The sequence below is a fragment of the Panthera onca genome, chromosome B1 (assembly GCF_046562875.1).
Source record: "Panthera onca isolate mPanOnc1 chromosome B1, mPanOnc1 haplotype 2, whole genome shotgun sequence".
NCBI lineage: Eukaryota > Metazoa > Chordata > Mammalia > Carnivora > Felidae > Panthera > Panthera onca.
In genome coordinates this window covers 166,696,451-166,709,201 of record NC_138342.1, presented here as the reverse complement: position 1 = coordinate 166,709,201, position 12,751 = coordinate 166,696,451, and positions in this window count along the sequence as shown.

Sequence of the window (12,751 nt, the reverse complement as noted above, 5' to 3'; positions counted from 1 at the left end):
ACTTAACATGTCCCAAATTGAACTCCTGATATTCTTTCTTAAAATTTGCCTTTCATGTCTTTACTAATTGAGTTAATAACAGTTCTATGAGTTGCTCTGCTAAAAAACTTGGTATCATCTTTGAGTCCTGTCTTTTTTTTTTCTTTTTCTTTCTCTTTTTCTTTATCTTTTCTTTTTCTTTCTCATACACATCACATCTCATCTGTCAGCAAATCTTGTCAGGTCTTCCTTCAAATATATCCAGAATCCAAACACATCTTCTACGACCAAGAGACTATCATCTGTTGTTTATATTGGTGTAATAGGTAACTAACTGGTCTTCTTGTTTGTTTGTTTCTTCTTTTGTTTTTCCTCTGTTTCCGTTAATTCTAAACACATTGGATCTAGTAAAACGTAAGTTAGATTGTGTCCTTCCTCTGCTCAAACCCTAATTGCCTCCCATTTCACTCAGAGTACATGCCAAAACTCTTCCTGATGCCGACAAGGCCTTTATATGATCAGGTGTCTCCTTCTCTCTCTCTGATTTGAAGTCTTTTCTAGCCCTTTCATTCTGTCCAGCCATACTGAATTTCTCACTACTCTTTAAGTACTTCGGACATACTTCTGTACTTGCTGTTGACTCTATCTGGAATGCTTTCCCTCAGATACCTCATGGCTTGCTTTTTCTTTTTTTGTTTGTTTTTTCTTTCAGGTTTTTGCTTAAAAGTCACTTTCTCAGCAAGGCCTTTCTTGGCCATCCTGACTAGTACTTCAACTACCCTTTTCCTTATGACACATCAAAATGTGATTTCTCTGCTTTAGTTTTTCTCCTCTAATACTGTATATTTTGCTTGTGTAGCTTATTGTTATTCTATGTTTACTTCACTCATGAGTAGGATTGTTATCTGTTCATTGCCATGTCCTCAGTGCCTAGAAAATGTTATAGTCTATATAGTACTTATTCAATAATGTTTATGGAGTGAACGGAGTTTAACCTATGTGTATTGTTTTTCACATAATACTAGTACTCACTTTGACAAAGTATGGCGTGGGTTCATTCTGACAACTAAACCTGCCAGTTATATACACTTTTTGGATTTTGGGGGGCCAAATATTGTGTTTACTTGCTACTTATTCTTTTAGTTGTATTTATGTTAGTTTTATTTGTGGTGAAATGTATCAAAGGAATAGTAAACTTCCTTTATATTTATTAAGGAAACTAAAATATGGTGGCAAATTATTATAGGACTTTAAAAATTCTTGCCAAAGGATTATGAGCCTTCAATATCTGAAATAAAAAGATGAAGTTGGAATTGATCACTTACAAATAAGAGCGAGCTATGCTGGTTAGGTATAGTCTTTTCTAACAGAGCAGTCTGCTATTCTTATACAGGGTTTGGGGAAGAGTGGAGTTTAAGGATTGGGGGACTTTCAGAAAATTAAATGGTTTGTCATCATCTGAAGCACCATGCTTATTTGGGTGAGACTGTTATGGATTGGTTGGTACGCTGAAGCATGTGTATTGGAGTTATTTTTGTCCTTTATTGTCTGTCTTTCAGAAGGAAGGAGCTGAAATGGATTGGTTGGTGAGTAGGGCTAGTGGGCATTGATTAACACATTTAAAACTGATTTGGGTGGCTTCTTGTTACCATGGCTACGTGTTAGGGTTTTTTGTTTGTTTGTTTGTTTTGTTTTGTTTTGTTTTTTCTAAGTTTGAGGTGGCTTTCACCAGATGTTTTCTACTTAAAAGTTGCTTCTATTGACTGGGTTCAAAATGAAAGTTATTTCAAATTCTATAATTACAGATTCATTTTTGAAGTTTGGGTCGAGAGGAATTGTTTGATAATTGTTTTCAGAGAGATTCTTCTTTTCTTGGATGTTATTTCCACGAGAAAATTTACCTGTATAACAGTTTTTTTGGAAAAAACACAATTGCTAGTTTTTTTTGTTTGTTTTTGGTGCCCTTCGGGGCTCATGTTTTAAGTCCTAAATAATCTGTGGGAAATTTCATTATTTTTGGAAATGTATGTAGCTGTATGGTAATAATATTCTGTTGCATGCATTTAGTCCATGAAAAAAGAATTGCAATTTTCTTTTTGGTGAATCCCCCAGTATTTTCTATCAGGATTAGATATTAGGCTAAAAGTACACAAAAGTTACCAAATCATTTTTTTTTTAATTTTTTAAACGTTTATTCATTTGGAGAGAGACAAAGTGAGAGTTGGGGAGGGGCAGAGAGAGGGGGAGACAAAGATTCTGAACCAGGCTCCAGGTTCTGGGCTGTCAGCACACAGCCCTATGTGGGGCTCGAAGCCACAAACCCTTAGATCACAAACTGAGCCAAAGTCATACACTTAACAGACTGAGCCATCCAGGTGCTGCAAACCATTTTTTTTTTTAAACAAAAGCATAACTAATCAGATGATTGCTTTTTTGAGCGATAGATAATGACATATGAGTACATTTGAATTTTTGAAGTTTTTCCAGATTTATGAGATATAAGTAGCACACATCTGTGTAACTGTAAGGTATACCTGTATTAATTTGATATACTTTTATATTGTCAAATGATTACCACAATAGTGTTAATACTTCCATCACCTCACATAATTATCATTTCTTGTTTGTGATGATCTACTCTTGTAGCAACTTTCAAATGATATGATACAGTATCGTTCACTGTAATCACCATCCTGCACATTAAATCCCCAGAATTTATTAATCTTGTAACAGGTAGTTTGCACCCTTTGACCAATATCTACCCATTTCTCACAGCCTCCTAACGCTGGCTACCACCAGTCTGTTCTGTTTTTCATGCAATTTTTTTCTAATTCCACATATAAGTCAGATCATACAGTATTTGTCTTCCTGTGTCTGACTTCTTTTCACTAAGCATAAAGCCCTCAAGTTTCACTCATTTTGTCACAAATGGCAGGTTGTTTCTTGACTATTGTAAATAATGCTGCAATAAACATAGGGCTGCAGATATCTCTCCAAGGTAAGGATGTCATGTCTTTAAGATATATACCCAGAAATGGGATTTTTGGCTCATATGGAGGTTCTATTTTTAGTTTGTTGAGGAGCCACCATACTGTTTTACATAGTGGCTGTCCCAATTTACAGTCTTACAGGAGTACAAGGAATTCCTTTCCTGTACATCCTTGGCAACGATATCTCTTGTCTTTTTGACAATAGCCATTTTAATAGGTCAAAGTGATAGATAAAAACTGCAGTTTTGATTTGCATTTCCCTGATGAATAGTGATATCGAGCACCTTCTTGTGTACCCTTGGCTATTTGAATATGTTCTGAGGAGAGACGTCTTTTAAGGTGCCTTGCCCAGTTTTTAATTATATTTGTTTTTAGCTGTTGAATTGTACGAATTCCTTACACATTTTAGATATTGACATTTTTCATATTTGTAGCTTGTGAATGTTTTCATCCTTTCCATAGGTTGCCTTTCCGTCATGTTGCTTGTTTCTTTTGCTGTGCAGAAACATTGTTGATTGCATTGGTTGTTTTTGCTTTTATTGCTTGTACTTTGGATGTCCTATCCTAAATCATTGGTAATATCTATGTCAAGGAGCTTTTATCCTGTTTTATTCTAGGAGTTTTATGATTTAAGATTTTATATAGAAGTCTTTGCGTTTGGGTTGACTTTTGTGAGTGGTGTAAGGTAGAGGCACAGTTTTATTCTTTTGCATGTTAATATCCAGTTTTCTCATGTATTGAAGAGATAACCTTTTCTCTTTTGAGTATTTTTGGGTCTCTTAACAAGGAGACTTTATGCATGGGTTTTTAGTTGATTTTATGCATGGGTTTATTTCTGGGTTCTTGATTCTGTTTCATTCATCTATGTGTTTGTCTTTGGACAACTTCATATGGTCTTTATTACCATAACTTTGTAATAGTTTGACACCAGCAAGTGTGATGCTTCCAGATTTGTTCTTTTTTCCTAGGAATGCTTTGGCCATTTGGGGTCTTTTTTGTTCCTTACACATTTGAGGAATGCTTTTCCTATTTCTGTGAAAAAGGTCATTGGAATTTTGACAAGGATTGCATTGACTCTGTAGGTGGTTTCAGGTAATGTGGATATTTAATGATACTAATTTTTCGAATCCATAAACAACGGGGTATCTTCCCATTTGTTTGTGTCTCTGCTGTTTCTTTTACCAATGTCTTGTAGTTTTTACTCTACCTATCTTTCAGAAAATCCTTGTTAAATTTATTCCAAAGTATTTTGTTCTTTTTGATGCTTTGGGGAAGGGGATTTTTTCCTCATATTTCTTTTTCAGCTATTTCATTGTTATTGTTTAGAAATGCAACTGATCTCTTGATGCTGATTTTGTAATTTTTTTTAACTAAATATAATCTATTGTCAAATTGGTTTCCATACAACACCCAGTGCTCATCCCAACAGGTGCCCTTCTCAATGCCCATCACCCACTTTCCCCTCTCCCCCACCTCCTATAAACCCTTAGTTTATTCTCAGTGTTTATGAGTCTCTTATTGTTTGCCTCCCTCCATCTCTGTAACTTTTTTCCCCCGTTGCCCCCCCCTGCTGTCTTGACAGCAGACAAGTTTCTCAGGATCCACTTATAAGTGAAAACAGATGGTATCTGTCTTTGCCTGACTTATTTCACTTCGCATAATACCCTCCAGTTCCATCCACGTTGTTGCAAATGGCCAGATTTCACTCTTTCTCATTGCCAAGTAGTATTCCACTGTATATATAAACCACATCTTCTTTCTCCATTCGTCGGGTGATGGACATTTAGGCTCTTTCCATAATTTGGCAATTGTTGAAAGTGCTACTGTATACATTGGGGGTACATGTGCCCCTATGCATCAGCACTCCTGTATCCCTTGGGTAAATTCCCAGCAGTGCTATTGCTGGGTCATAGGGTTGTTCTATTTTTAATTATTTGAGGAGCCTCCACGCTGTTTTCCAGAGTGACTGAACCAGTTTGCATTCCCACCAACAGTGCAAGAGGGTTCCTGTTTCTCCACATCCTCCCCAGCATCTGTAGTCTCCTGATTTGTTCATTTTAGCCACTCTGACCAGCGTGAGGTGATATCTCAGTGTGGTTTTGATTTGTATTTCCCTGATGAGGAGGACGTTGAGCATCTTTCCATGTGTCTGTTGTCCATCTGGATGTCTTCTTTGGAAAAGTGTCGATTCATGTCTTCTGCCCATTTCTTCCCTGGATTATTTGTTTTGTGGATGTGGAGTTTGGTGAGTTCTTTAGAGTTTCTGGATATTAGCCCTTCCTTTATCCGATATGTCATTTGCACATATCTTCTCCCATTCTGTCTGTTGCCTTTCAGTTTTGTTGATTGATTCCTTTGCAGTGCAGAAGCTTTTTATCTTGACAAGGTCCCAATAGTTCATTTTTGCTTTTAATTCCCTTGCCTTTGGAGATGTGTCAAGTAAGAAATTGCTGCGGCGGAGGTCAAAGAGGTTTTTTTCCTGCTTTCTCCTCTAGGGTTTTGATGGTTTCCTGTCTCACATTCAGGTCCTTCATCCATTTTGAGTTTATTTGTGTGTCTGGTGTAAGAAAAGTCATCTAGTTTCATTCTTCTGCATGTTGCTGTCCAGTTCTCCCAGAAGAAAGAGACTGTCTTTTTTTCCCATGGGATACTCTTTCCTGCTTTGTCAAGGTTATTTGGCCATACATTTGTGGGTTCACCTCTGGGGTTTTTATTCTATTCCATTGGTCTGTGTGTCTGTTTTTGTGTCAATACCATGCTGTCTTGATGATCACAGCTTTGTAATAGAGGCTAAAGAGACAGAGTGTGAACAGGGGAGGGGAAGAGAGAGAGAATCTAAAGCAGGCTCCAGGCTCTGAACTGTCATCACAGAGCCCAATAGGGGGCTTGAGCCACAAGCCATGAGATCATGAACTTAGCCGAAGTCAGAAGCTTAACTGACTGAGCCACCCAGGCATCCCTGCATCTTTATGTTGGTTTTGTGTCCTTCAACCTTTGAGCAGCTTTTTGGTGATATCTTCAGGATTTTCTATATATAAGAACATATCATCTGCAAACAGACAGTTTTATTTCTTCTTTTCTGATTTGGATGCCTTTTATTTCCTTTTCTTGCCTGACTGCTTTGCCTAGGACTTCCTCTATCCTGTTGAATAGGAGTGGTCAAGTGGGCAGCTTTGACTTGTGGGCAGCTTTGACTTGTTCTTGAACTTAGAGTAAAATCTTTCAGTTTTTTACCACTGCATATGGTGTTGGCTATGGGCTTATCATATTGGGCTTCATTATGCCCAGGTGTGATAATTCAGTACCCACTTTGTTGAGAGTTTTTGTCATGAAAAGATGTTGAATGTTGTCAAATTCTTTTTCCTTCCATGGTGGGATGATGATACGATTTTTTTTTATCCTGTTAATGCGGTGTATCAAATGTATTTATTCGATTTGATTTCTGATGGGTAATTTTGCTGAGAAAAGTATTTTTGATTGATAGTCTTTTTTCTCTTAGCACTTTGAATATGTAATCCCACTGCCTCCTGGCATGTAAGGTTTCTGCTGAGAAATTGATAATAGCCTTATGAGGGTTCACTTGTAGTCACATAGTCTTTCCTCACTCTTTTTCATCCTTTTTACTTTGTTCTCTGCTGACTGGATAATTTGATAGTTCCTGTCTTTCAATTCACATTTTTTTTGCTTGATCCATTTCCTGTCAGTGATCACTCTTGCTTTTTTCATCTCCTTCATTATACTCTTCAGCTCCAGGATTTTTGTTGCTTTTACTATTTCCAGCTCTTTGTTAAGCTTCTCATTTTATTCATAGAGTGTTTTTCTGATTTTACTGAATTGGCTTTTTGTGTTTTTCTTGTAACTCACTGAGTTTCCTTAAAACCGCTATTTTTGAATTCTCTTTTGAATAAATTACAGATCTCCATGTGTTTCCGATTGATTACTGGAAGATTATTGTGATCCTTTAATGGTATCATATTTCCTTGATATTTTATATTCTTTGCAATTTTGCATTGCTGTCTTTGCATTTGAAGTAGCAGTCACCCCCTCAAGTCTTTAATGACTACATCTTCAGTGTGTCCAAACCTGACTTTTTTGCTCCAGTGGTATGCTGGAAATTCTCTGCAGGACACCTGGTTTTCCAAAAAAGCTCTCTCATCCACGGGTGATTATCTTAGTGTTTTCTAGGGAGGGACTCTCATATGTGGCTGAGAGGGAGGGGCTGGAGGCACTTTATGGACTATTGCTAGGTCCACAGATTAGACTGTAGTATGTCTGCCTGTTACCTGATACACGGGTAGGTAAGAATTTTCCTCGGTCCCTTGGAATAAGGTGCTAGATTCCCACAGCTCCTGCAAAGGCAGTTTTACCCATGGGTGGATAAGATGCCAGTTGGTTGTAGGTGGGAGACGCAACAAGGTACATCTTATTCAGCTATGATACTGATATCGCTCTGACATATGGGTATTTTAAAAGTAGTTTATCCCCTAAGATATTTCCCTGATTTCTTCTTTCATGTTATATGGACCTCATGCTACTTTAAAACTTTGTTGAAATTAAGCATTCTTATATTTAAAAGCAAAGCCAAAAATATAGCACAAATCTGTTATTACTCCCATGTCTAAGAGTCACTGCCTTTAGGCAATGAACTCTAAATTTTTAGTGTAACCTTCAAGGTTCTTCAGAATTTCTTTCCTGACTGATCTCTTACTACTTGCTTCCATGTATTTTATGCTTTTTTTTCCAAATTCCTAAAAGCTTATACTTTTTCCTTTCAAGGCACCTAGATGCCATCTGTGTAACCTTTGTGCTCACATTCTAATCTCTAAGAAAATGGTTTTCTTTCTTCCCTGGTGACCTCTGCTGTTTATTTTCCCTCTTCAGTAAAGCCTTTCTTGTCCTCACTTACAGCTTTTCACATGTCAACTCTTACAAATCACATTGTATTCTAATTGTATATTTATCTGTGTTTGAAGCAACAGATGAGTATTTCCTTGTGTATGGTTGGTACTTCAGCACTGTTCTCTGAATTAATCAAATTAAGTCAGATGGGTAAAATTCAGAACTTGATGAAAATTGTCTTTTTATTCTTTATCAGTAAAATTATTAGAAAACATTGGGTTTTTTATGGCTTTTTAATGGCTTTGTTTTTTTAAGGAAGGAACCTGGTTTACATATGAAGAAGTTAAAGAAAGGTGAAAATGAAAAAGGGACATCAAAAGGATCTGAGATCACACCAGTGTTGCAGAAGGCAGATTCCCTAACTGGTGGTCCACTACAAAAGAATGATGGCAGCCATTTCAGTGAAAAGGATCAGCATGAAAGCAGGTAAAATCTATAAATTCTTTATGTGCCTGTGAAGGAATTTTAGCAGTGATTACCGTTTGTGGAAATAAAATGCTGTAGTGTAGGTAGGTCCAAGCTAAAGCAAGAAATACTCAACATATCAAACACACTGCTTGAAAAGTTATGATGAGGGCAAGAAGATGACTAAGTGTAAACAACTCCTTAGAGCATTTTAATTGGGAAAGGTAATAGAGAAATGGATGATAACTGAAAAAGAATGTGAATTGCAAAGGCATTTTCTTTCTCTTTTTATTTTAAGATGGGAGCTTTTTAGAGTATGTAGTCTGTTGGAAATGATCAATAGAGATAGACATGGTTAGTTAATTTAATTTTGTTTGCGTTTCCAAACAGGAAGTTTGTTGATTGTATTACATTATCTTTTAAAGATTATAGTAATTGTCTTTAGTACTCTTATTCATGTAATTTTGTGGAAGAAGTTGATTTATTCTGAATTGGTTCCACAATGAGGTATTCTCATATAATTGAATGTGCAGATTTAAAAATATATATGTATGTATGCAAGTATGTATACATATATATACATACACACACATATATATGGCTGTATAAGTTCTATATGTATATATAAATATATGTGTATGAGTTCTATATGTATATATAACTGTATACACACACACACACACACACATCATAAATGTATGCAAACATTGAGGTCATTCTGAATAAAACTAATCCTTCCTTGATGATTTTAGATATCCAGTGCCTTTGATAGTATCACAAATAGCTATGATTTTGTTAGGGACTTTAAAGTATCTGGTTCTATTAAGTTAATATTTATTTAGATTCTGGGGAAAGGGGAAGATTTTGTTTATTTACAATTGGAAAAGAAACTAGTAATCCATAACAGATTATTCCTTTTGGACTAGAGAGCTCTAAATTACAAAAACCATGCTTCCTGTACCAACAGTGCCATTGACACAGATTGTATGCTCAATAAGTGTGTGTTGAATGTGGGAATAAACAGTTGAATGAATGATTGAATAAATGAATGAATGCCTGTTGAGGAACTTCTCTAGAAGAAGCAAATCTTTAGTTTATTGAAAGTAGATTTCCCATCTTGCCAAGTATAAAGTCTTAAAAAATGTGTAAGATTCAGAAATTATTATGTATCACTATAGCTAGAAATCGAATCATAATATAGATTCATTTGCTGTCATATTAGAAACACTGGAGTATTACTGTAACCACATAGTATAAAACACATGCTTTGAAGGCACATTCCTGGGTTTGAATTGAGGGTCTGTTCTTGGCCAGTGATTAGGGCTTCTTGGGCAAGTCACTTCGACTTTCTGTGCCTCATTTTCTTCCTGTGTAAAATACCTAATATAATAACCTACTTCATAGGATTGTTGTGGGACTTCAAATACCTTGAAGTGGTCATAGTAATGCCTAGAGAGTAGTTGCATAGTGAGTCTTCAACACGTTAATATCATGATTGTTAAAAAGGGGTTCTTTCATATAGGGACTTAACTTGCACTTTCCAAGTAGGTTTTAGTGCCACTAAAAGCTTATTTTTAGTGAAATGACAACAGAAACAATGGTATCATTCCTATCAAATAATGCAAGTAGCATTAAGATTTTCCTTTGCTTTTGTTAGTTTTTATCTAACTTTAGTACTTTGTTGTGCTCGCTTCAGCAGCACATATACTACAACTGGATACACCTAATCCTTTGTTAATATTAGCAGTAGTATATTTTCTATGTTGTTTGATGTTACTTTGTTGTTTAATCTCCTTTGTAGAAAATTAGTTTCAAATGCAGAGATTTTATATCAGAAACAATAGGTTTAGATATGCTTTGTATTTTAAGTATTTAATATTTGCCTGGAAAAAATTGTTAGGTTTTTTCAGACCTGCAAAGAACATTTCTAAGAAAAAGAAAAAGGTCAAAAAAATAGACAATGTAATTTTATTTTATTTATTATTTATTTTATTTTTTATTATATTATTTTGATACATATTTGTTAGGAATATTCAGTGGCAAAAAATTATGAAAGATGTAGTGAAAAAATAGAAAATCTTTCTTTGTTGTAGAGACATTTGCTGTGAAAAAGTTACATAGAAATACTAGCTATGGATAACAGTGTCTTTTTGATAAAAATCCGTTCTTTTAAAAAGTCTCTGTGGTTTCACTTTTAAATGTTTATTCACTTATTTTTAAAATGTATTTTGAGAGAGAGCACGCACAAGTGGGGGGAGGGGCCGAGGGAGAGGGGGAGAGAGAATCCCAAGCAGGCTCCATGCTGTCATTGTGGAGGTCAACGTGGGACTCAAACTCAGTACCCTGAGGTCATGACCTGAGCCAAAATGGAGTCGGATGCTCAACCATCTGAGCCACTCAGGTGCCCATGTTTTTGCTTTTATAAAAAGATGGGTATTTATCACTTCTCTACACCTAGTATATTTTATAAATATTTGGGGGACAATTTGAAATGGTATTATTCATTGGTAGGTCAAAAAGCAAATTACTTCTATGGATGACCTTGTCGACTTCAGTCATCTGAAACAGCTTCAGAGCATTGTGAGTTGCCTTACTCTAAGAACTTCATGTTGCTGATTGAACAACTTGGCATGGATTGTAAAGATAGGAAGCCTTTTTAGGTATATTGCTGTAGTATTATGTGCACAACTTGCCTACTACTGCACCAGAGAATACTGCTGTATTATAGAGCTACTCATCTCAGAAATATGTTTTATATTAAAATAAAAGGAGAACTATTGTATCTTCTCAGCCAAAGAGTCATCATTTCTACTGTACCTTTCTTAGTGGGAATGGCACATCTAATGTGTTTGTTAACTCTGCTTCTCTTCTGTGCCTTCACCCAGGTCAGGTCATTATTTTTCTCCTAGATGACTGAAATAACCTCAGGACTGTTTTCCCTGCCATTCTACCTCCCAGGACCTTGGTCTACACTGAAACTATAATTAGTATATGTTTTTTAAAAATGTGTCTTTCATCATGGTACCCCCTTGATTAAAGCTTAGCTATTACTTCTCATTGCTATTAGGTTAAAGGCCACAGTCCTCTGGCTTCATCTTGTATTGTTTTACATCCTTCTTTCCATCTGTGTCTTACCACTGTTTTAGACGTTTCTTCCTGTGAAAGAGCTTTTTGTTTCCAACAGCTTTAGTTAGGTAAACTGCACATATATGAAGTGTGTCATTTGATAGTTTTGACATATGTTTACACATTTGAAACGATAACCATAATCCAGACAGTTAACATATTCATCACCCTTGAAAATCTCATGTCCCTTTACATTCCCTTATTATGAAGCTGCCAAGTTGTTTTCTAAAGGAGTTGTACCGTTTTCCATTCCCACCAGCAGTCTGTCAGAGCACCAATTCTTACATACATATTCATGAACACTTAGTATTGTCAGCTTTTTAAATCCAAGCCATTCGGATGGATATTTAGTATATATCTCATTATGGTTTTAATATACATTTCCTTAATAACTGATGATGGTGAGCATATTTTCATGTGCTTCTTTGCCATCTGTGTATCTTTGACTCGTCTAAATCTTTTGTTGTTTTAAAAATTAGTATCTTTTCTTACTTGTTGAGTTTCAGAATTCTTTGTATATTCTAGACACAGTTCCTTCTTATTTTATTTTCTTTTTGTTTTTTGTGGTTGTTGTTTTTGTTGTTTTCTCCATTGAGGCATTTTATTTGCACATATGTATTACATCCCTAGAAAAAGAATCCCAGGATTTCCCCTTCAGTGTGTTTCCAACTTGCTTCTTCATGGTCCATGATTGTAGCTGAGGTGGTCAGTATAATGAAACCAAACTTAGCAGATTACTCTGCCAATTTTCTAGATCTTTGCATTGTCCATCAATTCTGGGGCCAGTCACTTCATGCTTGCTTAACCTGCCTGTGAGGTTCACAACAATTTTCCCAACTCTGAGATCATCAATGATTTTAAATTCACCAGTGTAACCATGCTTCATCATCACAGTTAGAAAGTGGACAATGTCTTTGGAGCATGGCCTAGTAAGAACCTGGCGTTTGCTTCTCTTTTCAGTATTATTATGCTTTGGGGAGTATCTGCCACGACAGTCACATGCATCATGATGGTGGCACAGAAAGATGGTGGAAAGAGCTAGATACAGATCCTTTATCACCTGTTTTTTTGGCAAGGTTTTTCTTCTCCCAGTCTGTGATTTCCTTCTCTCAACAGTGTTTTTGAAGAGCAGTTTTTCTTTTTGGTGAAGTCCAGTTTATGCATTCATTTGTTCTTCTATGATTGTTCCTTTCAGTTTTCATATGTAAGAAATCTTTGCTTAGCACAAGTTACCTTTAAGCTGACATCTGGTCTCACTACGCCAGAAGCGTAGGAATACCTATGCGGGGAACGACAGGGAGAGGTGAAATGCGCCCGCCAGCATGAAAGAATCCTGGGGAGACACCATCGTT